At 40.9% G+C, this 22,470-nt stretch overlaps 1 long non-coding RNA gene across 1 annotated transcript in view; it reads right to left on the minus strand.

The window, feature by feature from the left end:
- Positions 1-6,663: 6,663 nt before the first annotated feature.
- LOC122152454 overlaps positions 6,664-22,470 on the minus strand; it is a 55,421-nt gene continuing 39,614 nt past the window's right edge. Inside the window, exon 3 of the long non-coding RNA XR_006164583.1 lies at positions 6,664-9,034. This is a non-coding gene — a long non-coding RNA (uncharacterized LOC122152454). The remainder of the gene's footprint in view (positions 9,035-22,470) is intronic.

Below are 22,470 nucleotides of genomic sequence, written 5' to 3' on the forward strand. Positions count from 1 at the left end.
GGGCTTACATACATAGTAGAATCTTACACAGAGTATTCTTCAAATTATTTATCCTTGATAAATACATATTGAATATGGGGGGAGGGAGCAAAATTTTTACGATCATTTTAGCCATAACTTCTAATGATGATATTAAAATATATATTTGCATTTATTTGTATGTACTTAAATATGAGGACTTAAAACCTGAACCAATGTTCTCAAATATGTCTTTAAGGACCACCTAGTGGACAAACTTTATATAGCAGTTTTATGTAATGCTATCTCTGCAGCATTACACACTCCTCTCTCAGAAAAAAAAAGTATGAATCTATATCGGGGTGTAAAGGAGAAGGGAAGAAATGCACTCAATTACAGCTTTTGTTGCAAACTTCCAATAATATTTATCTTCTCTTGATAAATGTCAGTGTAGAAAGAGAATTTCTTTGCCCAAACAGATATATTAAAAAAATTGGTATGTCGACTCTGTTATGTTGGGTTTTTTTACATTGAAGAAGACTAGAACAGATGGGCTGATAATGAAAAATGTAGACAACTGTTTTTCTACTAGATATATGTGTAAAATTCAGTAAAATACCTGCTTAGTTCTAACAGAACCTGCATTCCATGCAACCACATGTTGTATCTTCAGTCTCCAAACAGACTAAATTGTAAAGTGGAAGCAAACAGCATCTATATTAAAAACTAATGATGTAAAAAATGTCTTCAGTAATAATAATCTAAAATATGAGTAACCTCAGACATGCTGCCTTTCCCCATTATGGAAATTTAAAAATATATTTTCTCTATTCAACTGTATTCCACATAGTTAGCAATACATATTCACCCTATTACACAAAGCATGCCTTGTCATGTGCAATATGGAGCTATTGCCTATGTTATAAAGAATAAAGATGTATTTGTTTGTCTTTATAACAGGATTTCCTCAATTTATCTTCATTCAGATTTGTTAAATATTCATTTATTCACTGCAGAATCTTGCATATTTTCTTATTCTGCACTCAGACAAAGTGTTAATAAGGGACCTTAACTACAAACCATATTTTTCTGTCATTTGGTTGTTTCTATATATATCAGGAACCACTTGAATATACACTAAATATATGAGGAAGCACAGCTTGATGGAGGTATTTTTTCCTTTTGTCCTTTCTATCACTGGCACAAACCAGCTTATTTTGTAAAATCGTAAAAAAGGGTTTGATGCTTTGTGCTACTTATTCTGCTGTCTTACAAATTCTGGAAATAAGGCCATTACTATGCTGCAGGAATGTAAATGAATTTTTACACAGCATTCTCTATGGCATTAAATGGTTATTTCTCATTATTCCTTATAAAATGAACCCTTCCCATCTCAGGGACCGCCTCCAGACCCTTCATATGGTCCAGGCCCAAGCAGTTCAGGAGAAGTGTTTGTACTCAAGTGCAATACGGCATCGTGGAATTTCACATGCATCAAGTTACTTCTGTGGAACATTCTACTGTTGGAGTAGAAGACAGAGAAGAAAAAAAAAGTGCCCATCATGTTTGAAGCTGGAGTCCTTGTCTGAGTGGAAAACACATGCTGTAGGAGCTACCTCTTTGTAGAAGTAGTTGGCCAGTTATGGCCAGCAGGAAATTTAGAATTTGAATGTTTGATAATGAAAGGAAAAGCTTTCCAAAAATTAATGTGAATGGGGGTAGGGTCAGAACTGAGCCACAAACATACATCTCATCAGATTTTAGGCATGGTAATGATTCATATTAAAATCCTAATACTCCTCTGCTGTCTTAGATATGGCCACAGTCCTCTACGGAGGTCTATCTCTCTTGGCTGGAATGCTGTTTTCATGTTGGGGTTATGCCACATTACCAGGACTAATCAGAGTTACTGATTAATCTGAATCGCCAGCAATGGGAGGGAGGGAGAGACTGGCCCAGCCTATTTGAGCCTTACCCCACAGTGGACTTGGTAGGATGTTTGGGACCTCTTGTCACCTGCCACTTTTGAACCTCTCCACTAGTTCATCATCTCCCCTTTGCCCGTGTGGTCTTGGCTCAATGAAGACTCGGGTAGGTGGCTCTGAGCATAAGGAAGGTCAGGCAGCTGCATTCCTACCGGCTGGATTTTACCTGTGGGATTTGAAAAGGATACGTCACACTAAATTTTGGAAAAAAGTATTTTCTTCAACACAGAATGCATTCTCACTCACTTAAAACACAGAGCTAGTAGATGAGAATCAAGAATTAAAACAATTATAAATAACCCAGAATAGCTGCACTGAACACAATCTGAATAAGGTGGAAAAACAAGCAAGCAACATGGCTCATTTGAAGTCTGCTTGATACTGAAAAGGTTTCTGTATGAAAGAACTGCAATTCCTTCAGGAATATAGGTGATGCAAAGATCTCTGTCATCCTTAAATAATACATATGAAATTAATGGGAGGGGGTTGGAAAGTTAGGTGTCACGTTGCTTAAAAAAAATCTCCCTGGAGTTATTCTAAAGCCTCTGGCAAGTCTGCTAAGTTACTGCAGTCATGCAGAAGACTGTTTGAATTGCACAAGTCCCTCCTCCTGAGTCACTCTAGGGGCCAGGGTGCTGCCTGGACTCCACAGCACCTCCACCTACAACCTCTGCTCCTCAGCACATACACTGTGCACTGGAGTTCCAAAGAACTCTACAAAGCTTATTCCATATTCCCTACATCAAAGGAATAATTTCGCTGCAGAACTGGGACTTTTATGACTCCTTTCTGCTACATTAAAGGGACTGGATTGAGGATCTTCACCATTTGTGCAAAAGACTTTCTTCTTCTGTGCTTACTTGGGGTTAAACAAACATCTTATTTTTATATGGCCCTCCAAACCAGCTTGAAAGCACCAGAAAATCAGCTGCATCAAGCTGTTCTGCTCCCAGCAGCAAACCAGAGGAAGACTTCAACATCTGTGATTTTTATGTAGAACAAGCATACCTACGACAATTGCTACAACTGCTGGTTGACAAGCAAAGAAATCTCACTTGCCTGTTCAAATTCAGTTCAGCAGTCCGAAAGGACTGGTAAGTGTGATCAACTGATGGTCACCCATATAAAAGCAGTTTGCAACTCTAACAGTTACACTAACTCCAATCTGTCTAGTAGAGAAACAGTTACACATTCTTGGGGGTGGGGATTGGCTTAAATATGTCTAATTTTGCAGTAGTTGCAAAGTGCTCTTTTGTTCTTTATGTCTTTATTGATGTCAGGCCATAACACAAACTGCACACAGCAGGTTTTGGGACCCTGACACCTTTCCTATAGCAGGGTTTAGAATGTCCAGAAAACACAGGATAGCTTATTCCTAAAATCAAGGGAATTAGTAAAGCTGTTAAGTGTGGTGGATTAGCCAAAACATAAAAAACAAAGAAAAATCTTGTATTCATTAATTCTTTCTGGTACTTGTCTGATATTTTCCCCATGACCTGTTGTAGCTATCTGCACTTTCTGGTTTGTGTTAAGCAGCAGAGACTCAGTTTAGTTGCCAACAGTTTTTACCAAAGGTTAGCAGGCTGGTAGCCACCGACTCCAGCTTAACACATTGACTAGTTTGTTTTATAGAGACATTTTCAACTCACGGATATTCTAGCAAAATTCTAGCTGGAACTTGCAAATTTCATACTTCTAATGACCACAAGAAGTGCACAGGTAAAACCATGAGGGATCATTTAAGCCTGTCTAGAAATGATTGCTGTTACACACTTGTCAGCGATTTGCCGCCAGAGTAGATGACTACTGAGTGTGTGTGCGTATGAGGAAGAAAAAACAACCAAAACACAACTGGCTCCCAATCTGTCCCTGCTGCTACTGTAAGACATCTTCTCATAGACTGCCAATGGTTCTTGCATCAGTGCTGCTGGTATTGATGGATGTATATTTGTCATTTGAACAGCAAAATTTTAAAGCTGAATTTACACTGCAAGTTTGCTGTGATCAGAAGAATTCCAAAGGCCCCCTCAGTCCAAATGGGATTCACAGCACTCTTCAAACGTTACATTTTATTAAGGAGATACAAGACACCTCTCCCTGTAAACTCAGGTGAAGGGCCATAGTCAGCTATTTTGGAAAGTTCATGGACTAAGAAGGAAAGAAGATGGGCAAAAGAACGTGTTCTTGTTTATATTGTAGTAACAAACTGCCACTAGTTCCTCCTACAGCTTGCTAAGGCATCACAGACCAGAAGCCCTGCAGTGACTGGTTGGGGACAGCTGTCACTGTGTAAAGACCCTCCAGAGCATGAAGGAGGGGCTGTATTCTGCTCCCCTCCACCTCAGTTTTGAAAGGAGGGTGTAAATCCAAGGATCTTTCCCATTCCTGCTCTCTAACTGGCAACGTCCCCAGAGAGAAAATCCCACACAGCAAAGTTGAAAGCCTGCCTCTAAAACGCTGCTTGAGCTGAACTATGTGAGTTTGCTGTAGCTGTCCTGTCATTCTGAACAATTCAGAAAGAGACAACATCTAGTTCTCTCACACACATTCATTCGAGTAGTTTTCCTGTAACAGCTAAAAAGCTTGATTCTGTACTAGTTTGCATTGAGTCTACCTTTTAAAGTTAACAGTTTATGTAATAGTAGATTTTGGCCCTTTACTTGCCTAAGGCATTGAGCATCTTTCACCTTTGCACACTGTTGTCATGACAAATCATTCCTACTACAAGCTTCTCATCTCCCAGTTTCCATTCTCCTTCACCCTTTTTTATTAAGCGGTTGGAATAGTCCTGCACGAGAGTGGTTGCAAGCAGCAGTGCTGTAGTGATCCATCTAAACCTGGCCTGTTGCTCAACAGCAGCCCGAAAGGCCCCTTCCACTGTAATCCTGAAATATTCCTGAAGAGGGATTGCCAAGTGTGACACACTGTGTGGTGATGAACCTGTCCCTGCATTGCTGCAGGCACCCTCCTTGCCACCCTTTCAGTCGAGGGTCACTGGCAGGGGAACGTCACCTTGTCACTCAAGGCTGCCCTGGGGATGGGAAACCATCTTCCACTCAGGACCAGGCAATGCCATCAACCATGTTCATGAACAGCATGGCCTAAACCCATATCCAGGGAGCAAATTCACAGCTAAAGTGGGGGAAGGCGTAAGTTACGTGATGAAAAATGGTTCTTAATGGGACCCTCCCACAAAGGGACCAGTAAAAGGTGTAAATTTCCCCAGCTTTGACTCCCCTCTAAATTTGACTCCAGGTCTGAGAGATTAAAACCAGAAGCACCTGCTGGGCATTTACACTTCACGCCACCTCCTCATGTCCTCCCACTTCTGAATGTCGGGCAGCTCAGCGTGCTCTGCTGTTTCCCCGGCAGCAAAATCCGTCTTCATCTGCTAGTTCTAGGACAAGCCCTTGTTCAGCATTCTTATCACTTTTCTGTCCCTGATTTGATTTTCTCTTTGCCCCCAAACTCAATTTTCCAGCAAATTATCCCAGCTGCTCGCGAAGCCTCCCCCGAGCGCAGGCGGCAGGCTGCGGTCCTTTGTGGCGCACGCCGCCCGTCGCATCTGCCCAGCCACCGCCGCTGCCGCCCGCCCCCTCCGTGAGGGCCTTCCGGCAAACCGCCGACGCGCCCCCCGACCGACGGCAATGCCGGAAGCCTCTCCCGCCCTCCCGAGGGTGAGAGCTGCGCCTGACACCGCCCCCGCCTCCCCTCGCACGGCGGGACGCGGCGAGACAAGATGGCGGCGGGCACGCACCGTCGCGCTTCGCCGTTGGCATTGTTGTTGTCGCGGCCCGCGCCGCCGCCCGGCAACAGCGACACCCAGCGGCGCCTCGGCGCGCCGCGGGCTCCTGCCGGCCGCGCTTTCCCCCGCCCCCGCTCCTCTTGCGCCTGTGACGTCAGAGATGCACCACCCTCACTCCTTGTTACCATATATGACGTCAGAGAAAGCAGGCTGCACGCCACGCGTGTGCCAGGTGCTGTTGGCCGGGACTTCCTCTCGCTTCTGCCACGGTTTATTTTGCCGGTGGTGCCGGTTGGGGCTGGCAGCAGACCCCCGGCTCCTGCCCTGTGCTGGGCGGAGGCCACAAACGCATGGCCCCTCACGGGCTCCCAGAACGTGCCCCTTTGGGCGCAAGGGAGCAGAAGGGGATCCATGCGGGAGTGTGGAGAGGCTGGACAGTGCTGATTTACCCGAGAGTCTGTGGGGATTGGCCCTGGGTGCAGCGGGAGAACAAGGGCAACAAGCGGGAATATCACCTTTTACTGGGTGCAGTTTTACATGGCCTGCCCCCTGGAGCAGTGGGCATTTAAGCAGTCCGTGACTCACTGTAATCATCTGTGAGAGTCAGATGCCTGGATCCCACCAAAGAGGAGCAACAGGGTCGATCCTGAGTCACTGAGCACTGCAGAGGGTCCCATCCACTTCAAGGGCCTGTATTCTGCTGCTTGGAAGTGCAGTAGGTGGGGAGCCACGACAATGTGACAATCAGATGATTCTATTCTGTGCTTTATACAGTTCTTTACATTCAGCTAACGATTTCAATATTCGCTGGTAGAGGTTGTGAAACCTGTGGCCTTTGATATCAAGATTATTTTCCTTTATCTGTTTAGGTATTTGTATATTTTGCCCAACATAAATATGTTTACAGTTGGACATTTCTAAGAATAAAACCACTTATGATCTCGACAAAATCACATTATTTGGTCATCCTTCCAATTAGCTGTTTATTTATTTAACAATTAAAAACCCCTCTGAAATTCTACTTGAAAAATAACAAAACCTTCTGTATTTAAATCAAACACTCTGAATACATAACAAGTTTCATATTCCAAATACACAGTTTTGCATAAATGCAATACCTGAAAGGGCCCTGAAGCAGTGTACACTACAGGTTTGCATTAAATGTGTGACGGACCCTGTTTGAGTAATATAAAATAAAATCATTGTCTTTCATGCATACCAAAGAGCAGTGCTGTAATACAAGTCAACAGAGTGGATCTGGTCAGGGATGACAACCAGTGAATGCTGATGCTGTGGGGAGGGTATGGAGAGAATGTATGGAAGCAAACGAAGGGATTTCCTATATAGCAGTTACAGAAAAACCCACACATCTGCAATTGCCAGGAAGCTCAAATTCCCCATGAAGTACAGGACCAGCTCTCACCTTTGTTCTTGGAGGAGATGGTTTTGAGAACAGAGTTTAACAGAGGAGTTTGCTTTGCTATGTCACCCTCCATTTTTACAAGTCTCCAGTGTCTAATAATGTATCTAGTCTTGATTTCAGTTTTCTGTAGGAAAAAATGTCCTCAGGTGACAGCTCCATGCATCACTGGTGTTGCTCTGGAACTTGGTTGTCATAAATACGGATCAGGCTCTGACTCTGGGTGCTTTTCAGTAAGCTCTGTATTAATCTGGCAACATTTCCTACCAAAGTATTAGGGTGGGAACTGTTCCATTGGCAAGATTATGTCTAAGTCTATACTTAACTGCAGACTACTTAAACTAAATAATGTTGCTGTCAGTTATAGTTATGTCAGCTGCATCACAACTAATTCAGTGCTTTTGACACATACACTCATCTGTAACATCTTCTCTTTGGACTAGCTCAGAGAAGAAAGAAAAATAGCATAGGGTATATAGCTTTTTTCCAAACTACATAGCTTCCAGACTACATAAACCGATGCCTACTTTGCTTTTGAGGAATTGTTGCTTTCTGGGCTTTTGCTTGATTTAATTTGATTTTGACATGTGATGAGTCTTAGATATTCCCCAATGTCACTTTTCATTTTCAGGCAGTGTCGGACATCTTCAGTCCTTCTCCAAGATTCATCCATGCCTAACTAGCCTTCCTATGTTCTTCTCAGTAATTTTATTCAATACAGTAGAAAACATCTTTCTATTACCTTTAAACAAAATCCCAGATAAATTTCTCCTTTATACTGGCAACAGGTGCTGGGAATATGCACCACCAGCCACCTTATACTAAAAGCCAGATATACGTTTCCACTGACTTTCATCTTAGGGTAAATGGAGAAATAAAAATATGTACCACTGAGCCTTTCCTTACTGGAGATATATGTAATAACTAACAAACTGGAAAAGGTGCAATTTGTCACTATGCTATGGAAAATACCTTGAGATTTTTCTTAAACCATTTTTGTCCTTTGCATCTTCAGTGATGATGTTTTCCTGAGGAAGCAGTAGAATTGACATACTTTTACCCAGTAATAGACTTTTATCCTCTTTCTTTGGCTTTTCCGTTACTGTGAATAATTTAGATTCCTGTACTAACTTGGTCTGTGCATCACTGTCCAACCTGAAGAAGCACATACTGCTTTTCTGTCTGGTAAACACTTTTATCGCCATCAGCTGCAATACTGTCTACTGTTCTGCTGAAGAGTTCACTTGAATGTTTAGATTTTGACTTCCCATACATGCCCTGCTGATAACTCCATGCACATTTCCCCCAAGCTGACACCTTCCTTGCTGCCTGCTGCATGTGTCAGAGGAATCAATCCTGTAAAATTGCCGTTGCGCAAGATGGGCTTTTTTTTCTTCATGACAAATTATAATTACTCACAAAAAAATTTAATTTCTGTACTGTTTCACTGAGATTTTTTGTGCCAATTCACAATCCCTAAGTCTTATCAATGACCCACCCAAATAGCTCTGTAGAAAATCTTCACAAACTTTTGCAACAAACTCTTTTGTCATTTCCCTCAGAAGGATACACAGTCTAAAAGGAAAAAATTTGCCCTCCCATCCAGTACCAGGTCCCATATTACATAGGCAGGACTCTGGCATATGTTTGCTTTTTGCAGCTCCTGGCGCCCTCCAACCAGCACCCTGAGTTGAGGAACTAAGGAGGACCCATGACACGGCACTAATGAATGAGCTTCCAGAACTGCAGCACAGGTTGATGGAGGGAGGTGTTGGAGGCCATCACTACACATGGTGAATCCATGGCTGATTTTTGTAACACTTTCTTCATATAATGTCTGTGTGAAAAACCGTAGCCCATATCTTGGCCAGTCAGTGGGCTGTGTAGTCTTCATAGGCTGTGTGGTTCATAATTAGCCGTCTTCACCTAGAGTTAAAGGAAAACTGTTAAGAGTATGGAAAACTTCAGAGCTGGAAATAAAACCAGCTTGTCTTCCTTTTACTTGCAGGTAGAAGAGCTTTCACTCTATTTCAGTGAATTTGCATGTGGGGGGAGCTGCTTATTGCTCCACTCCTTCAGGCTGAACACTTAATTCCCTTTTACTCCTGTAACCGTGGCTATTCAAGCCCAGAAAACAATGGTGTTTACACACCTTGGTTTCATTGGGAGCAAAGTACCCATCAATTGCTGTTAGAAGATCTGAGATGCGACACTGAATGGCATTTGCCACAGCCCCACTTTGTTCTGTGCCTGGTGCCCGCCGGCAGTGTGTAGCAGAGCATTGCAGGGACCCTTGCAGACTTGGGGAAGCTCAGCTCTGCGGCAGGCAGGGTGTCCGCAGCCTGGGTGCGATGCTTGCACACAGAGCACCCCTCAGCGCTCATCACCCCTCTGCACACCTCTTACAGCTCCTCCTCAGCTGAGAGCCTGCTTCAGCCTTGGTGTCGACACTAATAGTTAAACAGTGTCTAGCTCTAGGTAACTGGCATTAGCTTCTTAAAAACGACGGCGCTTGACTGTCTAGATGCTACTGTAACTTGATAATAATAGAAAACAATGATACATGTGAGCGTTTAAATTATAGGAATTATTTCAGAACAGTAGGACAGAAATGGTCCTCTTTTCAGACCTTCCAGTTTATTGAAACTGGTTGTCTTTTCTTGCTTTTCTTGGTACACAATAACTGCTATTTACATCTAATTTATTATAAGCACATGTTGAGTAATAGACCATAAAGCTTTTGGAGCTTCTATTTTCAGTTACATTGTACCGCTGCTGAATAAGAAATGCAATTGCTGAAATTTGTTTTCAATGGTATGTTGATTAAAAGCTGCTTGAGTTTAAAATTTCCAACCATCTAAAATGAAAACCCTTCACATGCTTCATATCCCCGGCCAGCCAGAGAGTTTATTTTCCTACAGTGTATAAATAATGGATTTTGCTGTTTATATGAATCCATCATCAAACTAGGTTGAATTCTCAATTGGCAGTGTGAATTGTCTTGCAGTGAAGCTAACTAGCTGGAACTAATTTTGAAATGGGTATAGTGCATAATTATGGTAACCTAGTGTACAGGGACTGATCCACCTGAATCAGTCATATCTGATGCAGAAAAACATGAATAAAAATGATACTGAAAACATAGCTGCCTGGTTATAAACTAAGTCCATTTTTGTTTAGTGATTTAAATCCCTTTACTTAGCAGAAAGCAAGTCTCAGAGTTGAATATATTTCACACTAGCTTTTTCAGTGAATGCTTTAAGCATAACCCTTGGCAAAAGTTTATGGATAATCTTGCCTCTGGAGAGGGGGAAAAGATGTCCACAGAAAAAAGAAAAACCATTCAAACAAACTTCATGGTTTTAAAATTTACTCTGCTTTTAAATTTGTTACGTTTCCAGTATCAGGGTGGTTCAGACACCATCTGCAGTCAGCCTGGTGGCTGCAGGGAATTCCTGAAAATAGGTGTATACCAAGCTGAGCAGCCCACAGGCAGGTGACCAGCAAGGTTGAAAGATGTAGCAGGAGTAATGAAAGTAGCAATGTCGATTCCCCAATATTGATGGGAAAGTTTTTGCTAGAAGGGAAATTGCCAACAGAAAGATTCAGCAAGGAAGAACTGAGCAGGTGAAGTGTTGGAAGGAAATTGGTGGAAGACGTGGAAGGAAGTATGAAGGGGGAGATAATTTAAGGGGGATTAAATACAGAGTGATTTGCCAGTTGTGCTGGAGTTTGAGGATATTTGAACTAGAGAGGGACTGGGGGAAGGGATAGAGCCTTTGAACAGGGAGAAATTTATGGATGTCTGAAAGCAGAGATAAAGATAAGGCCTTTCAGAGATGGCTGAAGATGAAAGACTCACAATTAATCTAACTTTGGGAGATGTATCTAGCTAAGGGAGCTGCAAGATTTAAAACTTTTGTTGCTGCTGCATGACACGTGTTATGGCATTGTGTCTCCTTGGATAACATCCTGTGGCTGGATGAAGGAGGATTCCAGTTACCTTCTAGCTCCATGCCTTGCCAGGCTTGTATCACTTCTCTAGTGTTATTAGCCAACCATGAGCATTCTGACATAACCACAGTAGTCAGGCTTTGCTATACAGTTATTTTTTTCATCTTGAAAAGAAGGAAGATGCACTTGCATCTAATATTTAGCTTGAATATAGCTCATCAAGAACACAACAGAGTCACTGAAAGGCTCTGTGGATATCAGACTGCTGATTTGTTACCTGCACACAGTGGTAAGACAGGTGCTGAGACTTTCACCACAACCCTCATGTAATAAAAATACTTCTCTAACAGCAGCAATTGTTTATTTCAGTTTGATGAATGCCAAGGTAGCAAACAGCACAGGGAGAAACACAAATAAGAATGTAGCATCTTTACAAATACAGTAATTTCTCCTATGCCCAGTTCATTTCCTCGGAGAAAAGGGAGGGAGTTGTAGACTGCACCCAGCTCAGCTAAGATGGGATGGATCAGAGAGGTCACTGAGTCCCAGACCTTTGCAATTGTGGGCACATATATTTCCTAAGGGATTTTTCAAGTCTGTGTTTAAAAGCCACAAGTAAAAGCTCCCCGTCTCTTCCACTGGGGAAATTATTCCACAGATTATCATAATTCATGTTCAGGAAGCATTTCTTGATACTCAGAAGATGGTTTTGTTTCTCAGTCACTCTGGGCTCTTTGCTGTTCCCACTGAAAAATGCCTTTCCTTCACTGGTGGTCTTCTTCAAATATTTCTAGGCTGTTATCATGTCCCCCATTAATCATTTCTTAGCCAAGCAATTTATATATTTAACTCTTCTAATCTCTCCTCATAAATCAATCCTCCTAGTATTTGGATCATGTTTGGTGTTCTTCTCTGAACTCTCTAATTTGTCAATATCCAGAAATGCATATAATATTCCAGATGGAGCTGTACCAGCACCTTACAGAAAGTGGCTATTTTTTCCTTTCTTAGTGATGTGATACTGTTTACTCCGTCCAATATTGTACTGGCCTTTTCACACCATATCATGTTGCCAATTCATGTCATTTAGCATGAGCTATCTCCCTTCGATCTCTTTCATCATTATTGCATCCCAGATTTCTCCTTCCTGTTATTCCTTCTCAGATGCTCTCTCAGCCTGCATTTTTTCAAAGCTGAGTCTCATTTAGCTGTTTTATTTCCATGGTTCTTTCTTCTCTAGGAAATTCTCTATTATTTTCTTTGTACACTGATCTTTCTGTCTTTTCTACTCGTATCTGTGAGTTTCATCAAAGTGCTGTGCACTCCCTTTTCCAGATCATTAATAAAGAAGTCCAACAAAGACTGTTCCTAGCAGTCACCCACATGGTAGCCAGGAGACACTTCCCACCACCTCGCTACATTGCAGTTTATTTCCTGTAATTTCATTACTTCAGCAACTTGAAAGCCACATGGAAATGACCAAACCAATGTGAATTACTTTTTCAGCTAAGATCCTGTGAGATACAACATCATACCTCTATTAAAGCTCAACTGCACTTGCAGTAGTTCCCTGTCCTTGCTAAAGGCTCTGTACCCAAGGCTCACTGAACTCAGAAGTGACTGTTAGGGACAGAAAGTGGATTTATGAGAGTGTCTGGCTGCAGTACCCTTGCTGTTGTTAAAGTTGGTAATGTTAACTTTTTCCTCTGCTCTAATTTTTCACTTATTTGGCTTATGCACAGTGAACACAAAGGAGTTTAGCTAATTCTTTTAAGTCCTGTAGGATGCAGGTTGTCCAGGTTTTTTTATTTGTTCATATTTCCCTAATGTGTTTCCTTATGTGTCCTTTATCAGTTGTTGCAGTTTCTTTCACAGGATCCTTGTCCCACCCTCCCTCAGTGCTCCAGGCATTTCTTCCTGGTTTTTCCCACTGAGGAAATACTTGAAAAGGAACTTGGTGTCAGAGCCATTTCTGAGTCTTTCGTTTATTCCTCTCATGTGTGAAAGGATCTGTTCTCACTACCATTTATTTTCTTCAAAGAATAGTTATAAAAGCCCTTGAAAGGGTCAAGGTCGACCTCCTTGAACTCTTTGGCTAACATAAAGTTTTGCAACATGTTTTTTTCAGTTGATTTGGGAGGGTTGGAGGCTTTGGGGAGGGGTGTCTTTTAGTTTGGGGATTGTTTTTTAGGTGTGTTTATATTTAACTTGCAATTCTGGATTGACTAAATAGTCAGAAGAGAATAGCTTCTTTTTAATATAGCTCCACCATCTGTAGAAGGAAAATGAAATCTTTGTTGTGAACAAACTTTTGCAGCATAACTTGATGCCAGTCTTACTGCCCTGAAGCACTGGAGAACTTACACTATCTGAAATAAGCATAACTGACCTGGATTTCTTATGATAGACCCCAGAAGTGGATTAGACTATATCTAGTTTTTCTTCATTTCATCATTTCCATGTATAATTATAGTTAGTGATCTCTAGAATAAGATGAAATTGAGTGATTTTACACTCTTTAAATTACACAACTAAAAAAATCATTAGAAATGTAACCTCGGATGACAGTAAGTTCTTCAAATAATTGATGAAAGAAGGAGCAGAACATGATAGCTATCAGAAATGAGTCTTGGCTCTCGACACAAAAAAGAAGGAAGAAACACAGTGAAAGACCAAATTATGTCTCATATTGCCTCCATGACACTTCTTTCAGTTTAAAAGATTTTGATAAGTGATAAGTAATCAGCATAAGTGTCTTGGGGAATAGACAGATATTATTATCTCTGTTACTAAAGATGGGGAAGCAAAGAGGTGGCAGTGAGGCAAATCGACCACGTGGCATGAACCAGGCCTATACTGAGGAACCATTAAAAAGAATCTCATTCTTACTCTGTTTAGCCAAGCTACTTTACCACTGCAATTAGGTATATTTAAAAAATAACAAGCACACAAAAGAACTAAGAAACATTGTCATGAGAAAGGCATGAAATCTGATCTAATATTTCATTCACATTTCTGATGTTTGCCATTCTGTATTATATTCCTGGATAGAGCAAATTTTAGAGCTGCTGTTCTGTTCTATCAACATTTAAGTTTATGTTATTTGGGATATTTTTACAGTGATTAATTTGATTATAGGTAGGGCTTACTCTTTCAGAAAAGAAGCTCCTCTGGAATATGCTATAATGATTGTCTGTGGTCCCCTTGGATATGCTAGCTGTGCACTGTAGATGGGTTAATTGGCAGAACCATTGTTTCACCCCACTGTGTGTTGTCCTTTTTCCATACTGCTGGATGCAGCTAAAGTTCAATACCGCCTATGCAAAGTCTGCTATTGATTTCACTGTGCTACGAATCCATCGTGCTTATGCTGAATGGACTCAAAACAACGCCTATTTATTCTGCATGTGTCAAATGTTCTGCTACAACCTTGTGCCTTACACATAAATATTGTGAAAGAAATGGATAAAAATTGCAAAAAGTACCACATTAAGAAGGCCAGATCTTTGGCTTTCATTTGATTCTGTCCTTTTGAGCAGAGGTATGCCTAATTTTATCCGGAATGTAGTAAATATCAACACTGAATTAGAAACAGAATTAAAAATAATTCTTGGCTTACTCAGAGATGAGGAGGAAAGAGATATCAATTAATAGCATTGGCTGTTGAGAACCTACATGTAATGAACGGCTAGTTTCAGTCATGTTCTTAGAAAATAGATGACTTCCTTATAAAACTTTATCATAGTTGGCACTCTTATTGAAAAAAAACAAAAGACTGATCTGGCGTGAAGCCTATACTACGTTTTACCTTTAATGGAGATCTTTTCAGATCTAAGTTTTAGGCAGACTCGGGTTATATTGCAGAAAACTTCCATCTTTATTGCTTGTTATGAATGTGAGTTTTATGGAAAACAGGACTGTCAAGCTAACAGCTTTGTGTGCTTATTAAAATGTAAAGGTTTTTTTTTTTTTTTTTTTTTTTTTTTTTAACCCAGGAGCAGCTCAGTATTGTTTCCGCACAGTGTGCAAGCTCAAGAAATGAAAACACCTGAAAAATAGTGTGCATTTAGGTGACTAATGGCAAATGTGTGTGGTCTGAAGATGGAGCAGTCAACATTTAAGTGCTGGCTGTTTTGCTGGCTGCCTTCACTCAAAATAGGAGTTGTGTGGGGCTCCTTCCCTTGTCCCTCGCACAGCTGCTTAGGAGATGCCCTTGGTGCATGTGGAGGTGTAAAGTTTTAATGCCTCCCAGTTGCAGACTGCTTGAACCTCATGGCTGGTTGGTGCCAGCAGCAGTATTTCAGCCTGACCCTTGCTCTCTGCTGGGATGTTGTGGTGATGGCCGTGGGCACTGGGAGCTGCTGGGGGAAGAGCAGGGAGGCTCTGCCTGGCCCCAGCCCAGCAGCACGACTCTCCTGCATGGAGGTGTCATCAAGCTGCTTTTGCAGGTCTGCGGTGGCTCTCCTGCTGGTCTTTGTACAGTTGAACCTGAGTTATCTGAATTTATTGTTAGAAAAACCTCTCTGTTACTTGAAACGTGTTCTTCGTGCTTTCTGATGTTTATTCATTACACTGGAGAGGAATGCAGTTATATTAACATTTGATTATCTCTTGTGTTTTGCCTCCGCTGTTGCATTTCTGTAGCTGATGTTTTCCTTTTTTGGGCTGAAACGCTTTTCCCCGCGTTGTGCGGGCCCCGGTCCCTCGCTGTGTGCGCCGTAACCCCTGGCAACGCCCGGCACCTCAGCACAAACACGATGGATGGCAGCTCCTCGCATACGAGTGCACGTCTCCGGCGCCCACCCGGCTGTGGACACCACCCTGGGGGGCTGCGGTGGCCTGGGCTTGCTCCTCCACTTACTGCCAGCCAGAGCCCTTAACCCCGTCCGGGCTTTGTTCATTAGCAGCAATGCAGCTAATGAAATTGCCATGAATTTCTTCATGGTTTACAGCATGTGAGATTTTCAGACTCGTCCATCATTGGGTTTATTTTGTTTCAGCGGGTTTCGCTGACATCAATAGCGACAGAATGAGGTCAGCACTGAATTCTTCTGAAAATCTGTCCTCTAAGGAATTTGTTTTTGCCCAGTAAACCAGTAAATAAATAAATCTGGTGCTCTATAGCAATTTAGCTTCTTGAGAAACTTCAGCTCAGCAGTGGTGTGTGACTTCCAGAGAAGACCTGGTTTTGCCTGGTTGTGTAGCTGGTTTGGCAGAGGAGCAGTAAGGTCAGGTCATCTGTCCAAGGGCTCCACTAGGAGAAGGATGGATCTGGGTTGGACCCAGGCATGTCCTGGATCTGTGAATCCACTTCAGCTAGAAGTGTTATTTTGCGTTTTCTCACATTATGCTTCTGAATCCAAAAATGCACTGAATAGCAACGCTGGTTTCAAATAATACTTCTGATAAAGTGAAGCAAGGAAAAATGTGGTGATCTGAAGGAAGGATGAGCAGCTATTTCTGTTCTTGTCTGTGTCTGTGTGGAGACAACTCAAATTAATGGAAACCCCTGGGAGCGTTTGAACACAAAAGTTGACCCACTGAGTATTTTGCCATCTGCTTTCTTTTGGAAGAAATATTCCAGAGAAAGTTGGGAAAAAGTCATGAGTGCTTTAGAGCTAGCATTGTGATATTATTTCCTGAAGATTTATTGCCTTTTGATGGCAGTCTTTCAGCAGAAACTCATGAGTAGTTATGTTGTGAAGGAATTAGGAACTTTTGTGGCTTGTCTTTAATTTACAAATCAGCAATAGTATATCTCTCTGAGGTGACATGCGATCTTGAGTAATTTACATTATATGACATGGCAACTTTCTCCTATGTGCAAATTGCCCTCCAGGAATGTGACAAGATGGCAGTCACTCACATTTAAGTGTTGGCTTACAACACAAAATTTAGATCCAACTCAAAAGTTTTTTAGAGTTGTGAACGGTCCCGTTAGAAAAGATGAGATCATCCAAAAGCTAAATTCAAATCAAACTGGAGTATCCTCTGGAATTTCAATTTGTTTGGATGTAGGATTTCAGATGGCTCATCTTTCAATACAACTTCAGTTTTGATAGGCCTTTTTGTGTTCAGTATTTCTTTGTTTAGAAACACCCTTTCATATATTTAAATACTTCCATATGTCTATACACTGAAATTTTGTTACATTTTTTATCTTATTTTACTTTGCTTCAGGATCTGGATAGTACATTAAATATACATATTTGTGTTGGTTCTCTTCACCCCTATTGCCTAATTAGGATAATATTTTCCTATTCATGCCTGGGAATAGCAGATTTGTAAAACAATTCCATAGATTTAGACTTACTGTGAGGTTTTATTTTGGAAGGAGTTATTCTCCTGATGAAAATACAACCATCATATCAATTTAATATTTGGTCTAACTCCCTGAATCTTATGTTTATGGCAAAGGATCAAGTCAATAAGGCTTTATGACTTTGTCACAGTAGAGTCCTTTCCTCATTCAAGGAATAAATCCCAGGCCACACAGAAACCCATTATGTATTCTTGATATGTAAACCATTCCAGAATAAAATTTAATAACAGTAATGAAACTAAATCAACATGACAAATTTCAAATAATGCAGTGGAACATTTTTTTTTTTATCCTCCAGCTGTTAAGTCTAACTGAAATGGCAGAATCATGATGTGCAAAGTCCTACAGAATAATACTATGGATTTTGCTGCCGCTGCTGCTGCTGCAACAAGAAACAATCTTTATCAAAAAAACATCTGCTGAGTTCCCTTTGTAATCACTGGCAGCTGAGACCAGTGCACAGTAAATTACTCTTCCTGTTCCATCAGCTCTCTTTACTCCTCTGATACAGCATACAGTGCAGCACTGGTGGTTGTTAGAATATTTGTGCTGCGTGCATGCTTGCTCTTACATATAGAAATAAAGGGATAAAAAACAAAAGGGGAGAGTCCATATACATAATGCTTCTGTTCAGGGCTCCTGCCCCTTGCATATGTTTAAAAGGAGACAAAAACTAGATTTAAGAGGCCTCGATCTCATTTTAATCCAAAAGATAACCTTCCTCAGATTCTATGGCTGGGAACATCATTTGGATAATAAATATGATCGGCCAGATTTTTGATTGATTCAAATCAGTGTATAGTTTGGACCTGGCCTAGTTTTCACTAAGCCCCTTCCTGTCTATTGTTGGAAATTTTCTGAAAGCTGTAGATCTCCATCGGTGTATGCTACTGGAAAGCTAGCTAACAAAGGCTATGTTAACTAACAAATCATGTCCCCAGAGCTGTGGTGGTTGCTGACATGATGGATGGTGCTGCAACGTCAGGTAGGGCCCTACTTAGCCCCCGCCCTCAGGGGCTCGTGAGACTTCAGAAGGTCTTGTGCATTGGTTGCATGTCAGGACTTCCTATGGAGAAGGAAAGTCAATCCCAGTTTGCAAGGCCCAAGAAAAAGAGCAAAATAAAATCACAGCTTTTCACTGTGCAGTCAGATAACTGCTTCACATCAAGCCTGTCTGCATCAATTCGTCATTTTCTCTGTCCCATGACCCTAGTCCTACATCTGGTAATCTTCCCTCAGTGAATCAACTGCAGTTACTGTAGCCCTAAATAATACAGGAAGGAGAGGTCTGTGATATGATCTGGGGGAAATAGCCAAATCTGGGTTTTTAATGTGCTTGCAAAATCAGCAGTTAACACCTTGATCCAAGAAGAAGGTTTCCTACTAAGAATTTAGTTGCGTTATAGGTGAAAACCTGGAAGTATCCTAAGGCCGTTGCAGAGGGCTAGCACATGTGGTTGGGTTTGCACCACCTATGGAGAGTATGGAAAAACCAGACCCTCTGAAAATAAAGCAGTCATGATGTAGATAATGGTCTAAGCAGTAAAAAAATAAATAAGGGGGTTGTGGTGGGGGGCTCCAGATGTGTGACCAACCCATGCCCGTCACTGGCAGCTCTAGGTCCTCTGGAGAGTACAGAAGACAAGAGCAGTGTGGGGCCAGACTGCCAAAGTGGGTGGTGCTGGTGGATATGCAGCCATAGGAAGGGGCCACATGGCTTACATGCTCTTCAGAGGGGTAACAAAAGTCTGCTTCTTCCTCAGGGGGAAGTGGGGAAGGTTGGTCTGCCTCGGGGGTGGGGTTTCTGCATGTGGAACAGGCTGTTCCCCCTTGTGCCTTGTGTTTATGTGTTACTCCCATCAGTGTGATAGTTAAAAACAACTCAGATCCTGATAGTATTTTTAATATATATGGTCTGCAACTGTAAAGGGCTATTCCGTATTTATATCATTCAGTATTTTTTAATTACTTGATGTACTTTCGCCTCTGTGGAGCCTTCAGCTTGTTGTGCTTGCAGAGCTATTTATATTCTGCCTTGCCTTGGGACTACTTTCAGAACAGTTGGTATTCAACCTTTCTGAAGAAAAGTCTTTCAGCTCTGGAAGCAGGCAATAAAAAACTAGAATGCACACAACACAACAAATAATACTCGTTGCACCAAATCCTATTAATTATTTTTAAATGTCCTTCAGTTCAATTATAGAGGAAACTATTGGCCTCTTGGCTTAGAATAAAAGCATAGAGGATGCATGATGGGCTGTGGTCGTAAGCGTTCCCCTGAGCTCTGATGGGAATGGAGAACAGGCTTGTGTTCACTACCCTCCCTGTGTACATAAGGTCAATGTATCAGAAAATAGCCAGTCAAGCAGCTAGTTTCAAGAGCTTTCATGCACTGATTATGAATCTTGTTTTATTGTTAATGTTCCTTTTAAGCTTGCCATTAATCTCCTTATTGCATTATGCACACAATGTGATGATTTTTTTTTTTTTTTTTTTTTTGCTGTATAAAGGAAGATTAAAAATACTCCCCAACTGTCTACTCACTTCATGGAAGTATTAAGCAATGGATCCAATGTGTGACAAGACAGGAATCCTCTTGCTCTGGGATTTCACAAGGGAATAGGGAGTCACATGTAGACTGGTCTGGAGCTTTGCATGAGAAAACAATGGTATGTTTTCTCATAAAACCAGTGAGTCATTGCAACCAGAATGATTTCAAGGAAGCATCAGTTTCAAAATTGTTTGATTCAGAAAGTACTGGGAAAATTTTTTAATTTTTAAAGGACTTGTGTCAACATTTTCTTAATGGAAAACAAAAATTGTTTGAAGTAATCTTTTCCTTTGAATCTCAGGCTAACTCAATACAAAGTTAAATGGTCAGAAGGGAAATATTTTTAAATGAATATTTTAACATTAATAAGGACATGTTTGATTTGTTGTCACCCATTTTATTTTCAATTTAATTAATTTGGATTTCTCATATTTTTCTAACACAAGGAAGACTTTCTTGGCTTGTTGTTCATGGTTATATAGACTCTGAAACAAATTTATGTGGGGTAAATACACAAAATCATATTAACTTGACTGTACTTTGAGTGAAGTCTCCAGTGACTGACTACAAAGTAAGAGTTAGACATTTGTTACTCACATTGCCTGCCTCTTTCCTGGACTGTCTCTGAGATAGTCCATGTTTCATGTATGTGTGTTACCCATCCGTGACTGAAATTTTGGAAAAAATTAATTCAAAAGGGATCTTTCTGGCGTGTTCAGAACATACAGGACTTGTTATATTGTCTCTTGGTTAGGAGAAGCTGAGAAGATGCTGTCCAGCTCACCTGCTTTCACTAGATAAATATGTGTTTTGTGAGATGAAAGAGGTAGTAGCTGGTATAATGTATATAGGGTAGTTGGTAGTCTAAGAAAAGGTTGTTTTTAACTGACTCAAAACACACATACCTCTTCAGAAATATGTTTTAAATAAGAAAAAATTGCAGTGTTGTCACAGTCTAACTTGGTGATTTTTAAAATTCTACTTCTCTGCTTGCTGTTTCACTCAAAGTCATATTGTAGTCACAGTATAATGTGAAAAGGGTATGTACAGGTATAGTAACTTAACTGGTAATTGGCATTCTGTCTAAAGTATAACATGCTCTTGTGAGCTGGGCAATATAAAATTTCACTGTATACTTTGCAATCCCTTTTATAGCCCATCACTTTGTTTTTACTAATCCTACTTCGATTTCCATGCCATAAATACACAGGAAGACAGGGCCATGTTTTCAGGAGGTTGTCTGAGAGCTTTCCCATGCAACAGGAACCGCCAAACCCCTGACCCAGTTACAGCGTACTTGCAGCAGGGGCTATCTGTAACTGTGGTTTGTGACCAGGACAAAACTTTCCCAAAGTCCCTCAGGCAGCTTAAACCACAGGGTATTTAATTAAATTTTGGCCAACCCTCATCTGAATCTGGATTTCCAAAGAGGGAGGACATCAGAGGTGGGGTGAAGGGAAGCGTGTTGGGGGGCAGAGGGAAGCTGTCTTGCTGGTGTGACATCCCTGCCCAGAGGGGTTGCTCCATCACAGGAAGAAGCATGTCCAAAAATAAATGTTCTCAAGAATTCGTCTAGCTATGAATTGAGGTGAGCTCAGCCAGGAGTTGATTCCTAGACTTATCCATCCACGTTTTGTAGAATGTCTATGTTTGACTTTAAAATTACTTAAAATTAACTTTATCTCTAAGTGCTCTGCTGAAATAGGGCCTCCGAATCACCGTAGCAATGTTTTATAATTTGCAGTAAAAGTTGTGACAGTTAGAACCTTCATTTATTTCCCTTTTACATAAAATGAATGAGGCCATGTGCATAATAAAGGTTAAAAAAGTCCTCGTTATCTGAATTATTTGAAAACCCTAGTTCTATCAATTTCCCTATATCTGGGTAAGAGTCATCCTCTTGTGACAGCCATGACTAAGAGGACTGGTTTGTTGCAACATGTGAACTGTTTTGCAGGTGTTAGAACAAAACAGAATAATTTAGCAGCCTCTGGTAATATTCAGCCTTTCCTTCATTGAACTTCTCTGAAGAAAATCAGGATTTCTGACTGCATGTTCTCATGTTTGAAAAATCCAGACTAACAGAGTTGTTGTTAGTTACAAAAATCCCCAAATGTTGTTAGTCTTGTTAAAATATTCATTAAAGAATGGCTTGAGGTTTTTTCTTAATTACACTGTTATTAATCTTTGAACTCTTTTGAGTGGATGTCGCTTTATTGTTCTCTAACCGACTGAGCTTATAATTCTATTGCTATATTTGTGGTTGGCCAGGCATGACACATTGTACCACACTAACTTTTAATTTTTTTTTCATTCTATTATTAACAGTCGAGTGATTTTTTTTTTTTTAAATAAGAAGGAACCCTATATAATATGCTATAGTTGCTTATTGAAGTACAGAGGAGAATTAGCATGTAGCAGTAAAGATCTAACCTCTTGCAAAAAGAGAAATACGAAATTATGAAGGAAAGCTCGCATTCCTTACTGACAGCCTTCTAAAACATGAAGTTAAATAATTGTTAAAAGCATAAAGAA

This window comes from Tyto alba, unplaced genomic scaffold (genome assembly GCF_018691265.1).
Source record: "Tyto alba isolate M040663 unplaced genomic scaffold, T.alba_DEE_v4.0 Super-Scaffold_7, whole genome shotgun sequence".
Lineage (NCBI taxonomy): Eukaryota > Metazoa > Chordata > Aves > Strigiformes > Tytonidae > Tyto > Tyto alba.